Source organism: Chlorocebus sabaeus, chromosome 1 (genome assembly GCF_047675955.1).
Source record: "Chlorocebus sabaeus isolate Y175 chromosome 1, mChlSab1.0.hap1, whole genome shotgun sequence".
Classification (NCBI taxonomy): Eukaryota; Metazoa; Chordata; class Mammalia; order Primates; family Cercopithecidae; genus Chlorocebus; species Chlorocebus sabaeus.
In genome coordinates, this window is record NC_132904.1 from 82567001 (window position 1) to 82580501 (window position 13501).

Genomic DNA, 13501 nt, shown 5'->3' on the forward strand with positions numbered 1-13501 from the left:
TTGCTTTATTGTAACTCTTGCTAAAATATGTTGAAATTGTCTATTTATGCATCTGTCTCATTAATACACAGAGCAGGCTATAGCTTTTCAACTATATGTCCATGGCACCTGATAAATAATCTGTGCTCATTAGTTATTGAATGAATGAATGTCAATGAATATAGATATACTCATTGAAGGCATTAATCAAATAAACAGCTTAGATCATAGGTGAAGGAAGCAGCTAGGTTAACACCTTTGTGAATTGTTTATTGTAGTTCAAGATGGTAGGCTGCATCCTACCTCTCCTGAGGGCCCACTGAAATAAAATTATAAAAATTATAAAAATACAAAAAGAACTCATCCACAAAGAGAACAAGAGGAGTTAACTAGCAGGTGAGATTTCAGAAATCTTCTGAAAGACAAAAAGCAGATGTGAGAGTATGTTGTTGGATGAAATGGGAAGCTATTCCTTGGGCCAGATGTTACAAGAGAACTACAGAGGATGTGCAAAACTCAATGTTTTTGGAAACCTGGGAGAGTCTCTGCTCAGAGTCTGTGTGAGCTACAGATGGTGGGAATGGGAACTGGAGCAGAAAACAAGAGGGTTACTTGATGGTCTGAATAGGGAACATCTGTGTCAGTAAGCATCCACCATCACCCTCTACAATTTCCCTCACATACTACCAAAGTGTTTACTTTTGAACTAAGAACCTGATGACTGTCCTCTGAGAACACTAAACAAATTATCAGATAAAAGCAAAGGTTTCTAGTGTAGACATTAGATATTTCTGTGCCCCACAGAAAATCCTTCCTATGTTTACATTTAGGAAGCCATAACCTAATATCCCTCTCCTGCCTTCTCATCCTTTGGGATTTGCCAGTTCACACCACCTGCCATACCACATACAGTCTCCAGTCCACATTCCCATTCAGAGGAAAAATTTGGTATGAAAACAGACCTGTTTACACAGTGGTGGGGAAAATCCATGCCATTCCCCAGACTCTTCTTTAACATAAATAGACATCCAAGGACCACCAGGCATTTGAATACATTTAGCACAACAGAAGAGAAAGACCAAGTGAATTAACAACAAAATAAAAAGTAAACAATAACAACAAAAACAGCCTGTGGAAGAAATAGAAAAAATTTAGGGAACTGTAAAGGTCTTTTATTAGTATAATCAAAAAAATCTGGCCAGACATAGTGGCTCACACCTCTAATCCCAGCACTTTGGGAGGCCAAGGAGGGCAGATCACTTGAGGCCAGGAGTTCAAGACCAGCCTGGCCAACATAGCGAAACCCCATCTCTACTAAAATTACAAAAGTTACCAGGGCAAGGTGGCGCATGCCACCTTGGGAGGCTACTTGGGAGGCTAAAGTATGAGAATCGCTTGAGCCCAGGAGGAAGAGGTTGCAGTGAGACAACATCCCGTCAGTGCACTCCAGCCTGGGCAACAGAGTGGAAAAACAAAACAAAACAAAAGCTGGCCAGGTGCAGTAGCTCACACCTATAATCCCAGCACTTTGGGAGACCAATGCAGGCAGATCACTTGAGTGCAGGAGTTTGAGACCAGCCTAGGCAACATGGTGAAACTCCATCTCTCTCTCTATATATATATACTTTTGAAATCTGAGAAGGTATTTTATTTATAGAACAAGATGTTTTAAGAACAAAAATAAAATATAAAACAGGAAATAGACCAGGCATGGTGGCCCACACGTGTAATTCCAGCACTTTGGGAAGTTAGTGCAGAAGGATCGCTTTAGCCCAGAAGTTTGAGACCAGCCTGGGCAACATAGTGAAACCCCATCTATACAAAAACTAGAAAAGTTAACCAGGCATGGTGGTGAGCACCTGTAGTCCCAAATACCCTGGAGGCTGAGGTGGGAGGACTGCTTGAGCTCAGCAGGTCGAGGCTGCAGTCACCTGTGATTAAGCCACTGCACTACAGCCTGGGCAACGCATTGAGACTCTGTCTCAAAAATAAAATAAAATAAAATAAGGAACAGAGAACAACTCTCAAAACAGGGAAGACCACAAAACAAAAAAAAAAAAAAAAAAGGGGAAGAAGAAAAATAAGAGACATAGAATACTAATATAAGATGTACAATATCCAACTAATACATAGTAATTTCAGAAAGAAAGAATAAGAACCAGAGCAGTGGCTCACTCCTGTAATCCCAACACTTTGGGAAGCTGAGGTGGGAGGCTTGCTTGAGCCCAGGCATTCAAGACCAGACTAGGCAACATAGCAAGATCCTGGCTCTACAAAAAATAAAAGAAAATTAGCCAGGCATGGTGGTGCATGCCTGTGGTCCCAGCTACTCAGCGGGGCTGAAGTGGGAGAATCACTTGAGTCCAGGAGGTCAAGGCTGCAGTGAGCTATGATCACACCATTGCACTCCTGCTTGGGTGATAGACTTTCTCAAAGAAAGAAAAAAGAAAGAAAAAAGGGCAAATAGAGGGAAGGAAATCATCAATGAAATAATAGAAGAAAATATCAGGGTTCTGAAAAGGACATGAATTTTCAGAACACCAAGAACAAAAAGAAAATCCTAAAAGTTTCTGGCAGAAGCAGGTGGGGGTGGGGGTGAAGTTAACTACAAAGGAATAAGACCAAAACTGACATTTGATTTTTTTCAATAGCAAAGTTCAGATGAAAAATTATTTTTAACTTGGAGTTCTATACTCAGCTAAACTAGATTAAGGACAAATAAAGCTATTCTCAGAAATGCAAGGGCTCACAATACTTCTCATGCTTTCTCAAGAATTTACTTAACCATGTATGTCAGCAAAACAAGAAAGTAAACTGATGAAGAGAAAAACAGGAAACAGTATACTTCCCAGTATACCAGGGAAGAAGTGTCTGAGGATGATAATTATGTTGCAGGCCTAAAAAGCATGCCGTCCAAGTTGAAACTGATCTCAATCCCAGGCTCTAAACCCACATATTCAACAACCAGCTGTGCAACTCCACCTAAATGCACCACAGACATCTCAAACTCCTAAACTGACTGCATCTTCCCTTTTTCCCAGAACTGCCTCCTCTCCTACTCTATCTGTCCCACTTAAGGATCCCACCATTATCCAGTCACCCAAGCCAGAAACTTGTGAGTTAAGTCACCCCCTGTGTATACTCAGGAGATTTGTTCCAGGACCCCCACCCCCACCCTGCCACTTATACCAAAATCCAAGCACACTCAAATCTGGCAGTCGGCCCTGCAAAGCCCATGTTTATAGCATGGGTTATAGTATATAGCATGGGTTATAGCATGTTTATAGTATATACCTCTGTATAGGCAGGTTTTGCATCCCAGGAATACTGCATTTTTTATCTGTGTTTGGTTGAAAAAAACTGGCGTGTTGGCCAGGTACAATGGCTCACGCCTGTAATCCCAACACTTTGGGAGGCTGAAGCAGGTGGATCCTGGCCAACATGGTGAAACCCCATCTCCACTAAAAATACAAAAATTAGTCATACGTAGTGGTGGGCACCTATAATCCCAGCTACATAGGAGGCTGAGGCAGGAGAATCACTTGAACCCAGGCAGCAGAGGTTGCAGTGAGTTGAGAGTGCACCACCGCACTCCAGCCTGGGTGGCAGAGCGAGACCCCATCTAAAACAAACAAAAAATCTGCATGTGTTGTTCAAGCACTAACTATTTTATTTTTATTTTATTTATTTATTTACTTTTGAGACAGAGTCTCACTCTGTCGCCCAGGATGGAATGCAGTGGCATGATCTCGACCCACTGCAACCTCTGCCTCCCAGGTTCAAGTGATTCTTGTGCCTCAGCCTCCCAAGAAGCTGGGATTACAGGCACATGCCACCATGCTCCGTCTAATTTTTCTTTCTTTTTTTTTTTTTTTTTTTTTTTTCTGTATTTTTAGTACAGACGGGGTTTCACCATGTTGGCCAGGCTGGTCTCAAAATCCTGACCTCAAGTGATCCACCAGCCTCGGCCTCCAAAAGTGCTGGTATTACAGGTGTGAGCCACCATACCCGGCCAAAAAGCCAACTATTTTAGAAATGTTCTTTTCACTCACCACATTCGGAAGTCCTCCAAGTCCCATCAGTTCTACTTTGACCACCTCTCCTTCTCTGCCATCGTCCTATTTCAGGCCTCATTATCTCTTACCCAGATCTTTCAATTGTGTCTTACCTGGTTTTCTTTCCTGCCCAGACTGGAATCTTCCCTTTTCTCCTTCACACTGCCTCAAAGTCCTCTTTCTAAAACATAAACCTGCCTGTAGTCCCAGTTACTTGGGAGGATGAGGCAGAAGGATTGCTTGAGCCCAGGAGGTGGAGGTTGTAGTGAGCCAAGATTGTGTCATTGCACTCCAGCCTGGGCAACACAGTGAGACTCTGTCTCAAAACATTAAATTAAATTTTAAAAAAATTTAGAACTTAAATAAAATAAATGATTAAATAATTAAATACTTAAATAAATAAATGAAACATAAACCTGATCTTGTCAATCTTCTGCATAAAACTGTTCAATGAATGACTCTCCAGTAAGTTCAGAGATGCCAGGAAGCATGAAAGGGGTTTTGCTCTTGACTGCTTTTTAAAAAAATAAACTTTTAAAATCAGTTTTAAATTTACAGAATTATTGCAAGGATACTAAGAGCGTTCTCACATACGCCACAGCCAGTTTCCTCTATTATTGACATCTTACATTGTATGGCACATCTATCATAATAAATGGATATGTATGTCTGGCCCACATTGTGTGCCATGCAGAGAAGTTTGAACTCTAGCAGTCAAATAGAGTCATTGAATTCTATTTGTTAGTAGCCTGTTTCCGGTTTATGAGGACAGCGGTACCTTAAGCTTATCTAGCCCAATCTACCCTTCTACTTGAAATTCTCTTTAGATACAAAGTAGCCACCCAACCTGTGCTTCAATGCCATCTATGAAACAAAGTTCATTGCCTTTTGACGGGACGCACTTCAGCTACACGCAGTTCTTGTTAATGAGTTATTCTTATGTGATTCACAAACGTACATCTTCAGCACTAACTGGTGTGTGTCCTCATCTCCGAAACTACATTTTTTTCCCTGCCAAATATTTTCACGTGGATGTCCCAAAGACACTTCAAATTCAATGTACCTAAAGCAGAACTCATTAAGTTTCTCCTCAAATATTCTCTCCTCCTTACATTTCCTTTTTCATCATCTGCCCAGACACTCAAGATAAAAATGTCACTGTCAGCTTCTACTCTTTCCTTTTTCTTGCTCTCTATTTGACTGAGTATAGTGAGTCTAGGAAATAAGGAATTTAAACATCCATATAGTTTCTATGATAATTGACAATTATCTTTAAATTGTCATTATTAAGTCATGGTGACTAGGAGTTCATACTATCTCCCCAAACTAACTAGGATGAATTCACAATTTTAAAAAAGGTATTAACAATTTTTAAGGCTGGGCATTTTGTTGGCTCATGCCTGTAATCCCAGCACTTTAGGAGGCTGAGGCAGGCAAATCACCTGAGGTCAAGAATTCAAGACAAGCCTGGCCAACATAATAAAACCTCATCTCTACAAAAAATACAAAAATTAGCTGGGCGTGGGCCAGGCGCAGTGGCTCACGCCTGTAATCCCAGCACTTTGGGAGGCTGAGGCGGGAGGATCACCTGAGTTCGGGAGCTGGAGACCAGCTTGATCAACATAGAGAAACCCTGTCTCTACTAAAAATACAAAATTGGCCGGGCGTGATGGTGCATGCCTGCAATCCCAGCTACTCGGGAGGCTGGGGCAGGAGAATTGCTTGAACCCGGGAGGCAGAGGTTGCAGTGAGCCGAGATCATGCCATTGCATTCTAGCCTGGGCAACAAGAATGAAACTCCGTCTCAAAAAAAAAAAAAAAAAAAAAAAAAAAAAAAAAAAAAAAAAAGGCCAGGCACGGTGGCTCACGCCTGTAATCCCAGCACTTTGGGAGGCCGAGGCGGGCGGATCACAAGGTCAGGAGATCGAGACCATGGTGAAACCTCGTCTCTTCTAAAAATAGAAAAAATTAGCCGGGCGCAGTGGCGGGCGCCTGTAGTCCCAGCTACTCGGGAGGCTGAGGCAGGAGAATGGCGTGAACCCGGAAGGCGGAGCTTGCAGTGAGCCGAGATTGCGCCACTGCACTCCAGCCTGGGCGACAGAGCGAGACTCCGTCTCAAAAAAAAAAAAAAAAAAAAAAAAAATTTGCCGGGCGTGGTGGAGTGCACCTATAATCCCAGGTACATGGGAGGCAGGAGAATCGCTTGAACCCGGGAGGTGGAGGTTGCAGTGAGCAGAGATTGTGCCACTTTACCCCAGCCTGAGCAACAAGAGCGAGACTCAGTCTCAAAAAAAAAAAAAATTATTTTTAAAGGTAATAATTTTAAAACCTCAAGGTGAGCTCAACAGTTAAAGAATATTAGGGAGGGCTGGGCACAGTGGCTCATACCTGTAATCCCAGCACTTTGGGAGGCCAAGGTGGGCGGATCACGAGGTCAGGAGATCCAGACCATCCTGGCTAACACGGTGAATCCCCGTCTCTATTAAAAATACAAAAAAATTAGCCAGGCGTGGTGGTGGGCGCCTGTAGTCCCAGCTACTTGGGAGGCTGAGGCAGGAGAATGGCGTGAATCCGGGAGGCGGAGCTTGCAGTGAGCTGAGATCGCACAGCTGCACTCCAGCCTGGGCGACCAGAGCAAGACTCCGTCTCAAAAAAAGAAAAAGAGTATTAGAGAGAAATTTACTTCTTATACATTTATTAAATACAAAGTATGATGCTAATCAAATAATTTAACAATACCTTTTTTTTTTTTTTTTTTGAGACGGAGCCTCACTCTGTTGCCTAGGCTTGAGTGCAATGGCACAACCTCGGCTCACTGCATCCTCCGCCTCCCAGGTTCAAGCGATTCTCCTGCCTCAGCCTCCCAAGTAGCTGGGATTACAGGCGCCCACCACCACACCCGGCTAATTTTTCTATTTTTTAGTAGAGGCGAGGTTTCACCATGTTGGTCAGGCTGGTCTCAAAGTCCCGACCTCAGGTGATCCACCAGTCTCGGCCTCCCAAAATGGTGGGATTACAGGTGTGAACCACCTCACCCGGCCTCAATTCACTTAATCTCATGAGAAGTTATAAATCTTAGGTTTAGGGAAAATGACTACAAAAAATTTTGCATTTGACTAATAAGGGCTGTTTTCATGACTTGACTCTTCCTACTAAAGCCAGAAATTATGTTTCTGCTTCTCACAGTTCAATGGAAATAAATGACAGGAAAAAAAAGTCTAAGTTTAACGGCATCAGGAACAAAAAGAACTTCGTAATAAAGAACAAATCACCAGGGCATGGCAGCTCCCACCTGTAATACCAGCACTTCGGGAGCCCAAGGCAGGAGGATTGCTTGAGCCTAGGAGTTTGAGACAAACCTAGGCAATATAGTGAGACTCCATCTCTACAAAAAAAAAAAATTTTTTTAAGTAGCCAGGCATGATGGCACACATCTGTGGTCGCAGCTACTCATGAGGCTGAGATGGAAGGATCACTTGAGCCTGGAAGTTTGAGGCTGTACTGAGCCATGTTCAGGCCACTATACTCTAGCCTGGGTGACAGACTGAGATCCTGTCTCAAAAAATAAAATAAAATAACAAATCATTTTATGGAAATTTAATAGATTTAATTTGTCTTTGTTTTAATAAATATTCATTTTTAACATTATTAAATTTACTTGCAAAAGTAATTAAAACTATTTCTGGTACCATCACAAGAATTGAAAATTGCCTGGAAACAGAACAATACATGTTAATTAATTTGTTTGGGGAAAGTTTAGAAAGAGTAACAAAGGATATTTAATAACGGAACTAATGAAAATATTTCTCCATTTATATCTCAGCAATAAAGAAATATTTAGATCACTGGGAAGGATACAGAGCTGTTTTGTTACATGATTGTCTTTCTTGTTGTTGTTTTAATTTATAATTATTTTCTTTTTTTCATGTATTAGTTGTAATAAGTAACACTGCATGATTTTAATTATCTGGTTTTATTTAGCATGCTTATTAGAAAATGAAGGAAACTGGAATTTCCAAATGATTGAGATTAACAAATGGAAAGCTGGAGAAACTAGACAAAGGGAATCAAGGAAGTTACCATCAGGATTTCAAGTATGAGGAGACATAAGGCTAACTTGTATCTTTCAGGAGAAAATTTCAAGAACATATATTTTAATCAGGATCCTAGGTCCTAGGTCCCCAACTTAATGTTTTAACTAAATTATCTCTCCCAGTTTCTATGTACATTTCTTGGGCATTTTGCTGGGGGGCAGCTGAGGCAGGGAGGGAAATATGGTCTTCCGCTTCTTCCTCCTTTTTACTTTCTGACCCCAGAAATCCAAAGGTGTTTGTAGGGTTATGAAAGAGAACTAGTTTTTATTCCCTAACATTTCAAAAGACTGAGGGGGATAGCTATTGAGGAGTACATTACTATTCTAAAGGGATACGTGATGTCATAGGAGAGCCTTAGCCTGAAAGAGTGGATGCAACATCTCAAAAGGGCCCCCATTTCCAGCTTTGGAAAGAGACCAAGAACTGTGTGTGCTACCTCCCAAGCATGCCGGCCCTTAGGTCAAACATCTCCCAAATATTGTATTAATTCCTTCTGTTTACAGTGTCTAACTATAATATTTTTTCTCATCCTTTGACATCTGAAAATCATAAATTTTCCTTAAGGCATTCAAGCTTGTAATCAACATAATTATCTCTCAACATATGAGATCCTAAAACACCAAACCCTAGCTTTGTAATTTAGTATTATGGACTTAAATGGTTTTACTAAATTGTTTGAGGCAGATAAATAATACATGTCTTTCTTTGTAACTTCAAGCCACCAGCAATATTTGAGCCTTTTCCATGGGACTGGTATTGCTTTATAATTATTGGTGGTTTTTATCACTGGATTATAAGCTCTCTTAAGGGAAGGAGCCAAGGCTTATTCACCCTTGCATCCTTCTACATCTAGCTCTGAACCTTGCCCATAATAAGAATTTATGGCCGGGCGTGGTGGCTCACACCTATAATCCCAGGTATGATGATGAAACCCCGTCTCTACTAAAACTAAAAATTAAAAAAAAATAGCTGGGCATGATGGCCGGTGCCTGTGGAAGGCACCCATGGAGGCTGAGGCAGGAAATCGCCTGAACCCAGGAGGCAGAGGCTGTGGTGAGCCAAGATCACGCCACTGCATTCCAGTCTGGGCGACACAGCATGCATAAATAAATAAATAAATAAATAAACAAATAAATAAAAGAATTATTGACCGGGTGGCTCACACCTGTAATCCCAGCACTTTGGGAGGCCAAAGCAAGCAGCTTGCTTGAAGCCCGGGAGTTTGAGACCAACCTAGGCAACATGACGAAACCCTGTCTCCATCTTTACAAAAAATACCAAAAAAAAAAAAAAAATTAGCCAGGTGTGGTGGCACACCTGCAGTTTCGCTACTCAGGAGGCTGAGGTGGGAGGATCACCTGAGCCCCAGGAGGTTGAAGCTGAAGTAAGCTGAGATGATACCACTTCACTCCAGCCTGGGTGACAGAGCAAGCTCTATCTCATGTTTTTGGTTTTTTGATTTTTGTTATTTTTTTTCTGGAGATAGGGTCTTTCTCTGTCACCCAGGCTGAAGTGTCATGGTGCAATCAAGCTCACTGTAACACTGAATTTGTGGGCTCAAGCAATCCTCCTGCCTCAGTCTCCCAAGTAGTGGGGACTACAGGTGCACGCCACTATACCTGGCTAATTTTTTATTTTTATTTTTGGTTTCTCTGTTATTTGCTAAGAATTCATGCATTTAATAAATGATCATGTGATAGAGATATGCATGTGGTAACATACTGAATGCTTTAAGATACCAAAATACAGTTAAATTTCAGTGACAAATCAGAAAATGTTATCATCTCCTTCTAAGTACCCATCTCAGTTACACTCTTGGCAGCTCTTGACAAGAGATACTGAATCCAAACCCCTGTGCCTTTTTTCTTTCATCATATTCCCTCAAGACTTTTATTACTTCCTCCAGTTTATATCACCACTATTCTCACCAGCATACCTCTTTCTATTATATGCTCTTGCTTCTAATTCTCCTGTTGCTCTGTTCTGTCCCCATGAGCACCTCCTAATCCAGCACCTGTGTAGCTCATGCTGCTTTGGGTGGTGGAGAGGTGGGTTTGCAGGTTCTATCTAGTAACATTCTTCTATATACTCTTCCCACTATCAAGCCCTCTTTGTACAAAAGTTATCAAAATACACTTTTTTCTTTTTTTTTTTTTTTTTATGAGACAGAGTCTCACTCTGTTACCCAGGCTGGAGTGCAGTGGTGTGATCTCAGCTCACTGCGACCTCCACTTCCTGGGTTCAAGTGATTCTCCTGCCTCAGCCTCCCAACAAAATACACTTCTTAAAAACAGATGAGAACTGGGATTCCCCCCTCAAGATGGCCGATTAGGAACAGCTCCAATCTACAGCTCCCAGCATGAGTGACCCAGAAGATGGGTGATTTCTGCATTTCCAACTGAGGTACCACAACTGAGGTACCAGGTTCATCTCACTGGGGCTTGTCAGACAGTGGATGCAGGACAGTGAGTGCAGCACATGGAGCATAAGCCAAAGCAGGGAGAAGCTTTGCTTCACCCGGGAAGTGCAAGGGGGAAGGGAATTTTCTTTCCTAGCCAAGAGAAGCTGTGAAAGACGGCACCTGGAAAATCAGGTCACTCCCACCCTAATACTGCACTTGTCCAACAGTCTTAGCAAACCACACACCAGCAGATTATATCCCACACTTGGCTTGAAGGGTCCCACACCCACAGAGTCTCACTCCCTATTAGCACAGCAGTCTGAGATCGAACTGCAAGGCGGCAGCGAGGCTGGGGGAGGAGCACCCGCCTTTGCTGAGGCTTGAGTAGGTAAACAAAGCAGCCAGGAAGCTTGAACTGGGTAGAGCCCACTACAGCTCAAGGAGACCTGCCTGTGTCTGTAGACGCCACCTCTGGGGGCAGGGCATAGTGGAACGAAAGGCAGCAGAAACTTATACAGACTTAAATGTCCCTGTCTGAAAGCTTTGAAGAGAGTAGTGCTTCTCCCAGCATGGAGTTTGAGATCTGAGAGCAGACAGACTGCCTCCCCAACTAGGTCCCTGACACCCGAGTAGCCTAACTGGGAGGCACCTCCCAGTAGGGGTCGACTGACACCTCATACGGCTGGGTGGCCCTCTGAGATGAAGCTTCCAGAGGAAGGATCAAGCAGCAACATTTGCTGTTCTGCAATATTTGATGTTCTGCAGCCTCCGCTGGTAATACCCAGGCAAACAGGTCTGGAGTGGACCTCCAGCAAACTCCAACAGACCTGCAGCTGAAGGTCCTGACTGTTAGAAGGAAAACTAACAAACAGAAAGAACATCCACACCAAAACCCCATCTGTACATCACCATCATCAAAGACCAAAGGTACATAAAAACACAAAGATGGGGAGAAACCAGAGCAGGAAAGTTGAAAATTCTAAAATTCAGAGCACCTCTTCTCCTCCAAAGGAATGTGGCTCCTCGCCAGCAGCGGAACAAAGCTGCAAGGAAAATGACTTTGATGAGTTGAGAGAAGAAGGCTTCAGATGACTGGTAATAACAAACTTCTCCAAGATAAAGGATGATGTTCAAACCCATCGCAAAGAAGCTAAAAACCTTGAAAAAAGAAAAGACAAATGGCTACCTAGAATAAACAGCATAGAGAAGACCTTAAATGAGCTGATGGAGCTGAAAACCATGGCATGAGAACTACATGACGCATGCACAAGCTTCAGTAGCCAATTCAATCAACTGGAAGAAAGGGTATCAGTGATTGAAGATCAAATGAATGAAATGAAGCGAGAAGAGAAGTTTAGAGAAAAACAGTAAAAAGAAACAAACAAAGCCTCCAAGAAATATGGGACTATGTGAAAAGACCAAATCTACATCTGATTGGTGTATCTGAAAGTGACAGGGAGAATGGAACCAAGCTGGAAAACATTCTTCAGGATATTATCCAGGAGAACTTCCCCAACCTAGCAAGGCAGGCCAAAATTCAAATTCAGGAAATACAGAGAACGCCACAAAGATACTCCTCGAGAAGAGCATCTCCAAGACACATAATTGTCAGATTCACCAAAGTTGAAATGAAGGAAAAAATGTAAAGGGCAGCCAGAGAGAAAGGTCAGGTTACCCACAAAGGGAAGCCTATCAGACTAATACCAGATCTCTTGGCAGAAACTCTATAAGCCAGAGAGAGTGGGGGCCAATATTCAACATTCTTAAAGAAAAGAATTTTCAACCCAGAATTTCATATCCAGCCAAACTAAGCTTCATAAGTGAAGGAGAAATAAAATCCTTTACAGACAAGCAAATGCTTAGAGATTTTGTCACCACCAGGCCTGCCCTACAACAGCTCCTGAAGGAAGCACTAAGCATGGAAAGGAACAACTGGTACCAGCCACTGCAAAAATATGCCAAATTATAAAGGCCATCGATGCTAGGAAGAAACTGCATCAACTAACGAGCAAAATAATCAGCTAACATCATAATGACAAGATCAAACTCACACATAACAATATTAACCTTAAATGTAAATGGGCTAAATGCTCCAATCAAAAGACACAGACTGGCAAATTGGATAAAGAGTCAAGACCCATCAGTGTGCTTTATATAGGAGACCTATCTCACGTGCAGAGACACACATAGGCTCAAAATAAAGGGATGGAGAAAGATCTACCAACAAATGGAAAACAAAAAAAAAGCAGGGGTTGCAATCCTAGTCTCTGATAAAACAGACTTTAAACCGTCAAAGATCAGAAGAGACAAAGAAGGCCATTACATAATGGTAAATGGATCAATTCAACAAGAAGAACTAACTATCCTAAATATATACATACCCAATACAGGAACACCCAGATTCATAAAGCAAGTCCTTAGAGACCTACAAAGAGACTTAGACTCCCACACAACAATAATGGGAGGCTTTAACATCCCACTGTTAACATTAGACAGATCAACGAGACAGAAAGTTAACAAGGATATCCAGGAATTGAACTCACTCTGCACCAAGTGTACCTAACAGACATCTACAGAACTCTCCACCCCAAATCAACAGAATATACATTCTTCTCAGCACCACATCGCACTTATTCCAAAACTGACCACATAGTTCGAGGTAAAGCACTCCTCAGCAAATGTAAAAGAATAGAAATTATAACAAATTGTCTTTCAGACCACAGTGCAATCAAACTAGAACTCAAGATTAAGAAACTCATTCAAAACCGTTCAACAACATGGAAACTGAACAATCTGTTCCTGAATGACTACTGGGTACATAATAAAATGAAGGCAGAAATAAAGATGTTCTTTGAAACCAATGAGAACAAAGACACAACATACCAGAATCTCTGGGACACATTTAAAACAGTGTATAGAGGGAAATTTATAGCACTAAATGCCCACAAGAGAAAGCAGGAAAGATCTAAAAC

At 41.9% G+C, this 13501-nt stretch overlaps 1 protein-coding gene across 2 annotated transcripts in view; it reads left to right on the forward strand.

Moving 5' to 3' along the window:
- CCDC83 (coiled-coil domain containing 83) overlaps positions 1–13501 on the forward strand; it is a 71606-nt gene that overhangs the window by 44892 nt on the left and 13213 nt on the right. The gene's annotated exons all lie outside the window — the stretch shown is intronic.